We start from the raw sequence: 8682 nt of genomic DNA, 5'->3' as shown, positions 1-8682 counted from the left end.
CCTTTCTCTTCATTCTACAGCCATATCCACTCCCCCCTGGGGACCCCCAAGATGTGAGCATGTGACACTGTTCCAACTGAAATCATTCCACTGGAACAACCTAGAAAATCTGGATTAAACTTAAGTGTGTTTCTAAAATCTATAACTGCTCAAACAAAGAGAAAAGGTTATGAGGAAAAATAAGACACACTGGAAACTAGGGAGTTAATTACATGAGTTGGCATTGTGGGTAGTGTAGCAGGGACAGGGAAAGTGCCTCAAAGTTGGAACTCTGGTGAGTTGGATTTTAATGGTCAGGTAGAGACAGAAAATAAGTTTTGAAGGCCCTTCATGCTGTGGAGTTAAAATAACCCTCATGTAATTTGTGGACCTCGGACAGCTCATCCTTGGTGACAACCAGACTATAATGAAATTTTACCATCCTCAAATAGGAAGATAATAAAATTTATCTATACCTGGGATTTGGACATGAAAACAAATTGCGGTTGTATAGGAAGTTCAAATCATAGAAACGAATGTGCTACAACATCCGTCTAGACGGACACGCTCCAATCTAGTCCACAGATACCCGCACACACACACAAAATTTAAACAATCAAAATTTATAAAGTTTGACAATAAATATAATCTGCTCTAAAGAAAAATTAGCAAATCTCATCAAACAGAAAATTAAGAACTTGTAAAAGTGCTAAAAGAATCGGATTCTGATTTGTGTCTGATAGTAACTGGACAGGTATTGATATAAAACGATTAAAGACATATAGGAAATGCTATAAAATACAAGAAAAGAATAATTCACTATGAAACATGAACAAGCAATGCAAAGTAAAATAAACACAGTATTTTTAAATCAGAGAAATATAACTTCGACACTGAAATATAAATACTCCAAAAGCAGGATAAAGAGGAGGTTGAGGACAGAAAAAAATATTGGTGAACTGGAAGAGACATCCAAAAACCTTATTCACAAGCAACAGGCAGGGCATCCATTACGTTTGCCTTCCTATGACAATAACACCTGGCATAATAAAGAGGAAAAGATCTGTTTTGGCCCCCAAATTCAGTGTTTCAATCCGCCATAGCAGGGAGGGTACGGTTGCAAAAGTGTACTCTTCTCTGACAGTACAACTTGTGTCAGCTCTGTTTACATGGCGAGGACCAGGAAGTGGTAAACCCAGGCTAGGAACAGAGCACACAGAAGCTTCAAGTGCCAGCCCTCTAGCGATCCACTTAGACCATCTGGGCTCCAACTGCAAAGGGTTCTATGGCCTCCCCACATGCTGCCAGCCTCTGAGAAACAAGCACTCACGGCACCAGCCTGTGGAGGTGGTCTCAGATTCAAACCCTAGCACTGTAGCCCTGGCCCCAAAGGCTCATGACTACCCGGAAATGCATTATTTCAATTACAAAAGTTCCCTTGTCTTAAGCATCATCACTGTTTGAGACTCCTTGAACAGACTCCAGGTATACTCTTAGCTCAGCCAAGCAAATCAAGAAGAAAATTACACATGTAACATATATAATGGTATAGAGTCAACATTCCCATCCCAAAGAGGAAGACAGGAATAGACCAAGATTGGATTCAAGCAAGGTTCAGACCCAGCAAGGCAAAAACCAAATCCTGTGGCACCATGCCCTGTGCCCAGGGAAAGTGGTACTGTGTATAAATTCTAACAGACTTGAGAGCCCTAAGCTCTCTGGTCCCACCATTTACAGCACATGTGCCTACTTTCTAGGGTCAGTTCTGCTTGTGGCTGCAGCTTTCCTTGGTAGAGATCCACACTGTCTTCTCTCAGGCCCCAGAGTCTCACATGGAACTTAGGTTGTCCCTTGCATCTCTCCAAGTTTCCAGGTATTGTGAACTGTCACACGCCGGGTGGGCTTTTGGCATGAAATGTCTTTGAGTCATTTCTTCTGTAAGGAATTTACACCTTGCTTCTCATTGGCTCACCAACTTGGATGTCAGTGGTACCCTCACTTTGGTCTGTTGCTTGTTTCCAATCTGGGATGAGAGGCTTGTGAGCATCTCTCCAGGCATAGTGTCATAGAACACTAAATTTGAAAACGTAGATATAACTATACCAAGTACTCCCCCAACTGTAACTTACCACAAAAGACCCTCAAAACAAAACAAAACAAAACGCTAAATCATCGCACAAGCATAATAAAATTAACAGTTGACTCAGTAATAATAATAATAATAATAACAATAAAGTCTTCTCATAAGGCAAATTGAAGCCTTCAATGCCTTACCTGATGAGTTTTACCAAATAACCAGGAAACAAATAATTTAATATCATATCAACCATCCTAAAATATAGGAAAAGGAAACAGATTTCAATGGATGTCATGAAAAAGTTGATGCCATACCATAATAAGGGCATCATGACAAAATAAAGATAACAGAAAACGTCACTGGAAAGAAAGTTGTAATATTCTAGAGGAAGTACCAGTGAACCAAGCCAACCCATGTAGAAAAATAATAAAACATACCACGATCAAGGACAATCCCTCAGATACACGCTTTCTCTGGCCATAGTAAGGGAGTTATGTGAAATTCATCCTGATGGAAAACAGTGGTATGATTTGCTCTGTAGATTAAATAGAAACTAATTCAACAATTATTAAACATCCTTGGGTTGGTAAAAGGTGTTTACCTACGGCAGACCTCCCACCAATAGTGAAATAGGGAAAACTTCCCATTGAAAACTCAGGAGCTGAGGAAGTTGGCCCACTGCTGCTGCTCATGATCAACAATACATTGGAAGACATAGTTGCTATAAGACAAGAGTAAAGGCTTAATGATCATTGAAGAAGAAAACCAAGAACGAAACCTAAAACAACAAAATGGTCATGAAGATTGAAAAAAAAAAGGAAAAGAAACTCAAAATAGATATTATTAGAGGCCAAAGGATAGTAACACAAAGTGATGTTAGAGCCAAGCACAGGAAACAGTTGTAGTTCCATATAGTTCAGCTTAAAGTTATTACTCGAGGAGAAAATAAGCCAGATGTGGTGGCACACATAGTTGCAGCCTCAAAAAGCTGAAGCAAGGGAATCTCTGGGATTTTGATAGTAAGACTGTGACATCCCACAATCAGCCTCTAAACGCTGACACCATTGCACACACTAGCAAGATTTTGCTGAAAGGACCCAGATATTGCTGTCCCTTGTGAGGCTATGCTGGGGCCTAGCAAACACAGAAGTGGATGCTCACAGNCAGCTATTGGATGGATCACAGGGCCCCCAATGGAGGAGCTAGAGAAAGTACCCAAGGAGCTAAAGGGGTCTGCAACCCTATAGGTGGAACAACAATATGAACACACCAGTACCCCCAGAGCTCGTGTCTCTAGCTGCATATGTATCAGAAGATGGCTTAGTCGGCCATCATTGGAAAGAGAGGCCCATTGGTCTTGCAAACTTTATATGCCTCAGTACAGGGGAACGCCAGGGCCAAGAAGTGGGAGTGGGTGGGTAGGGGAGTGGGGGAGAGGGTGTGGGGGACTTTTGGGATAGCATTGGAAATGTAAATGAAGAAAATACCTAGTAAATAAAATTTTAAAAAACTATAAAGTAAAATAATAATATCAGAAAATGTACAAAAGCCCAATTTATCTACTAATGCCTACAGACATTTGTTGAAATAAATGAAAAGACCTAAATAAATAGAAAGGTATGCTACATTCAGTGATAGGAAGGTCCAACAGTGACGAAATACCAGTTACTTCCCAATGCATCTATAGATTGCATGTAGCCTCAATGGGAAAAAAAAATCTCACCCAATGGATATTTATTAGTGAAATTAAAAATTTAAACAGAATTAGGAGACAGAGCTTGCCTTAACAGATTTATTTTTTATAGAGCTTTACCAATGAAGACTTAGGTTAGAAAATAGATTAGCCAAATGAACCAAGTTTGGAATAGAAAGTTTATAGACATATATGACAGTCATGATATGGCCTAACTAGTGCCAAAGGAGAAACTTGTCAATAAACAGTGTTGGGAACACTGGCAACCTACACGTCTATGGATGAAACTGGAGTCTATTCCTGAACCATACGCAATCAGTAATTTTTTATGTAATTTATTTTTTAATTAGGTATTTTCTTCATTTACATTTCAAATGCTATCCCAAAAATCCTTCAGACCCTCCTCCCCCCCCAACTCCCCTACCCACCCACTCATACTTCTTGGCCCTGGCGTTCCCCTGTACTGAGGCATATAAAGTTTGCAAGACCAAGTGGCCTCTCTTCCCAATGATGGCCGACTAGGCCATCTTCTGATACATATGCAGCTAGCAATCAGTAATTTTTAAAGAAAGGCCAGACAATAATAACAATGAATGAAGAACTTTATTCTTAGGAACAAAAGCATTTTTCAATACTTTACACTTGAAAAAGAGTCATAATGGAAATCAGAAATACTTAGTGATGAATGATATGATATGCCATACCAGTGTCTGCAGAATATATGTGTACTGATATTCTACAGAATGAAGTCCAGCCTATGAACACTTATGACCTCCGTCACATACTTCATACAAGGAATGGCAGAGAGGGGTGGTCTGAACATCTGAGCCAGAACTCAGTCAGGAACTCAGAGTAGGAACAGAAGGAGAAGTTGAAGACAGTCCCCATAACATACAACATAGTCTTGGTGGTTTAAAAAAAACTCATTTTATTTTCACATAGTTCTGGAGTCCAGAAGTTTGGCCTTCAATCAGGTATAATATTGGCTCTTTGTGGGCTTTGGGAAATGTTTCACACCCCTGCCTTGCTTCTACCAAATCCTGTGGCTTGATCCACAGCACCCTGGTCTCTATCTTCAGGTTAACATGGCCTTTCTGAATGTCTCAATCACTGCATTCAGAGGCTACTGGTCTACCCAGCATCCAGGATGATCTGAAGATCTCCAATTTAAATACTTTGAGAAAGTCTCTATTTCCCAACAAGGTCATGTTGACTGGGTCTTAGGATTATGGTTTGGTCTAACCTTTGGAACCTCTGAGTTCCAAGGGGATGCTAACATGAATCGTGCAAGTGTTCTCTGTGTCTCTTTCCCTGAGACAAGTATCTTCAAGGGAACAGGTGAGCTACAGGCATGGTGATGGTAAAAGGGACAGACTGCCATCTACAGAAGACGGCATGATTCCCTAGAGCACAGAACCACATGGAATATGACAAATGAATGCAGGTAATGTAGCCAGGCGTTCAGCACTTTTGTCATTTATAAGATCAACTCAGAAAAATCAAGGGCATTTCTCTACTGACAACGACCAACAAGAAAATAGACCAGAAAACAAGATGTCTTTCACCATGGCACTCAAAAACTAAAGAATATCAAATAACAAACCTGACCAAAAAAAAAAAAAAAAAAAAGACTAAGTCCTAAGTAAATGTGGACATATGTCAATTATATTAAAGGGTTCCAGGCAGATCTGAATAAGAGATATATTCTATCTATAGATGTAATAATTTAATACCACCAAGGTATCAACTATCTTCTATTAGTCTGAAAATTACCTCAGTTTCAATTAAAATTGTAACAATGGTTTTTAAAGGCATCAACACAATTAGACTCATATTTTGATCAAAATACATATTTAATATAAATGTGAGCATTATTCTATACATACCAAGACACAACATACACAAGTATATGGTCTAGAATTGCAGTTGGTGTGGTCTATTACCAGAATAGAGAAAACAACCAGAGAGATGTGTTGCTTCCTAAATAGCCTGATTCAGTGGGGGGAGGGGGGAGGAGGAGGGGGAGGAGGAGGAGGAGGAGGAGGAGGAAGCCATGTGAGTTCCTATGTCATACTGTATTCCATAGCAACTCCAACGGGGACTAGGAATTACAGAACAAGAGTTAGAAGTTTGACCTAAGGGAAGAAAAGAGGAAAGGAAGAATGTGACATCAGGGATAGGGGACAGGAATCATACAGCTGAAAAAGCGAAAGCTATTTGCAAAGTCTAAAACTAAACCAATTGGCCATGAGGATGATGTCATGAACAAACCACACAGGGTGAAAAATGACGGAACTCCAGCAGGGAGGAATAGGGACAAAGGAACTGAATGGGCAATTCAAGAAGATGAAGAATTTGAATGTTGGGAGGCACGCTGCCCTAGTTTGCTCTCTACTGCTGTGATAAACGCCACAAACAAAGCAACCCAAGTGAGGCAAGGCTTTATTTCATCCTACAGCTCACAGTCCGTCCTGAAGGAAGTCAGGCAGAAATGCAAGGCAGAATCGAGAACTGAGGCAGAGGCCCTATAAGAACACTTGTTACCAGCATGCTGCTGCTGTCTTACTGGACTACCTGTCTTATAGAACCCAGGCCCACTTGCGTAGGTTTCTATCAGTTGACAGCTGAAGCTTACTACAATACACATGAAGACATAATCTTCCTACTAATGAATGGAGTTTTAAAACAACACCTGGATCCCTTTTATACCTATCACAGGGGGCAAATGTTCGCAAATTCAGAAAGAGATATTGGCAGGGACAGGCTCTCCCATATGGTGGGAGCAATGATGGGAGACCTATAGAAATGTCTGAAGACCTGTTTAGCCATGAGCATTCTCGTGATCCACAGGCAAGAGTGTGCTGTTCCATTTCTCCGTAATATCCCAGAGAAGCTCCTGCCCAGGTTTCCCTGGCAGCACTGCAGCTGCGCAAGTGGAGGTGTCAGTCAGGACACCCCTACTTCAAGTAATGCAGCTCATTATCTCCCTTCCCCACACATAAGTAACTCTCCCCACCCTGTCCCGCTTTCTGTCAACGTGACCGACCACCACCTAAGCTGGAGATGGTTTATCTGATCATTAATCGTCTGAGTTATTTCTGCTTCCACTCTGCTCTTCTGGGTCAGCACATCCCATGGACTGGATAATGGCCTCCAGCAAAGGGCACAAAGAGCTGCTTGGCCATGAAACCCAACGGACAATGTTCACTCTTTAGCCTACTTGACCCCCCCACAGCCAATGTAAGAATCTACAATTCTCAAAACATGGGATTCCCTTCTGTATGATTCTCTCTCTCATCCATCCCATTTCCCCGATCACATTCTGTGCTCTCTTTGGCCTGCCATTCCTTAATTGCTCATGCTGGCTCCTGGCCAGGGTCCTCTTCCATTCTGATCCCATCCACACTTCCTGGGTGATAGCATCTACTCTGCTAGCCTTCAATTACAGCTAATACGCTGATGATGGCTTGACGCTTATCTGATTCCAGATATCTTGACTGATATCCAAATTTATCTCTCTTTATTGGATATATCTTCGTAAATATCTCCCAAGAGCTTCAAATTCATTTAAACTGAATTCAACGTCTTTTCTGACCCCACTGCCTATTCACGCGCTCTGGTCATTACCTCACTAAATGATGCATTTCATTACCTGTGCCTGAGGATCATCCGTGGGACCTTCCTCTTCCTCCTAGGAACATTTCTCTGGTAGCCCAATGTATGATGTCCCCCAGGAGCTCTCCAATCAAATTTCTACGTTCTGTTGCCACTGTCTATGGTAATAGCAATACATTCCCAATAATTGCTTTCTAACCTCTCCCCCTGCCACACACACACAGATGGTCAGAGAGGGTCTTCCTGAACTGTACCTTTTCCTACAGTGTCACTTCCCTGACAGAGCTCCTGCCTTTTGTCGTGCTTTGTTCCTGGCTCCCTCCCCCATCTTTTTCTGTATCTTGTTGAGAATCCCAAACTGGCACCTCACTTCATGCAGGAACTGCTGATCCCCAGCTTCTGCTGGTGGTTGTATGAGCCACTTTCTTCATTGCTATGACCAACCCCTGTCAAGGAGCAACTCACGATGGGAGATATTTATTGGGACTCACATTTACATATACAGCCTGCTATATTAGAGAAGGAAGGGCAGTGGGTGCAGTTTGCATCTGGGCAGTGGGAGGGCCCCTTCCCACATCTGGGAGCATCAGGAAGCAGAGAAACAGGGATGCTGGTACCCATCAGATTTTCTACTTCTATTCCTCTGGGCCTGCAGTCACTGGGGGAGCACTATGCTTAGGGTGTCCTTTTCCACCCTAGTTGAGCCTCTTCGGAAACACTCTCATAGACATTACAAGTAGTTCTGACTCTCACACTGACAGTGACGAGGAGCCATCGCATGGCCAGAGTCTTAAAGCATGGCACCCACATCACCCTCCTTGCTGTTTTTCTTTTCAATGTAAGCTTGGTGTCACTCTTTTAAAAATGTTCCCCATTATGATGTTAAGCATTTCTTTGAAATCCACTTTGGGCCAATATAGCAGTTAATCATAAGAGTCAAGTCTTAGCGTCTATTTCTTATATACTGGGCAGTAAGTTTCAAGTGGAAGAGAACATCACCATCTGATCTTCAGATCTACTACAGTCCTCAGTTTCTAGAAGACAATATGTGTGTGTGTGTGTGTGTGTGTGTGTGTGTGTGTATGTGTGTGTGTATACACACACACACACATATTGTCTTCTCTCTATATATATGATATATAATATATATCATAAATGAACAGATGAATGGAAGCATTCTTTGTACTTCTGCCATATTGATTCTACTTAAAACACAAAGCTCAGCCTATCACCTTCCTTTAAACATTTCAATTACTATGCTGAGCAGAAACCAAACCTTGTAACTGGACATTCATGGCCTCCATGGTCCGCCCCTGTA

The sequence above is a fragment of the Mus caroli genome, chromosome 8 (assembly GCF_900094665.2).
Source record: "Mus caroli chromosome 8, CAROLI_EIJ_v1.1, whole genome shotgun sequence".
NCBI classification, from domain to species: domain Eukaryota; kingdom Metazoa; phylum Chordata; class Mammalia; order Rodentia; family Muridae; genus Mus; species Mus caroli.
Note: the sequence above shows the minus strand (reverse complement) of the source record.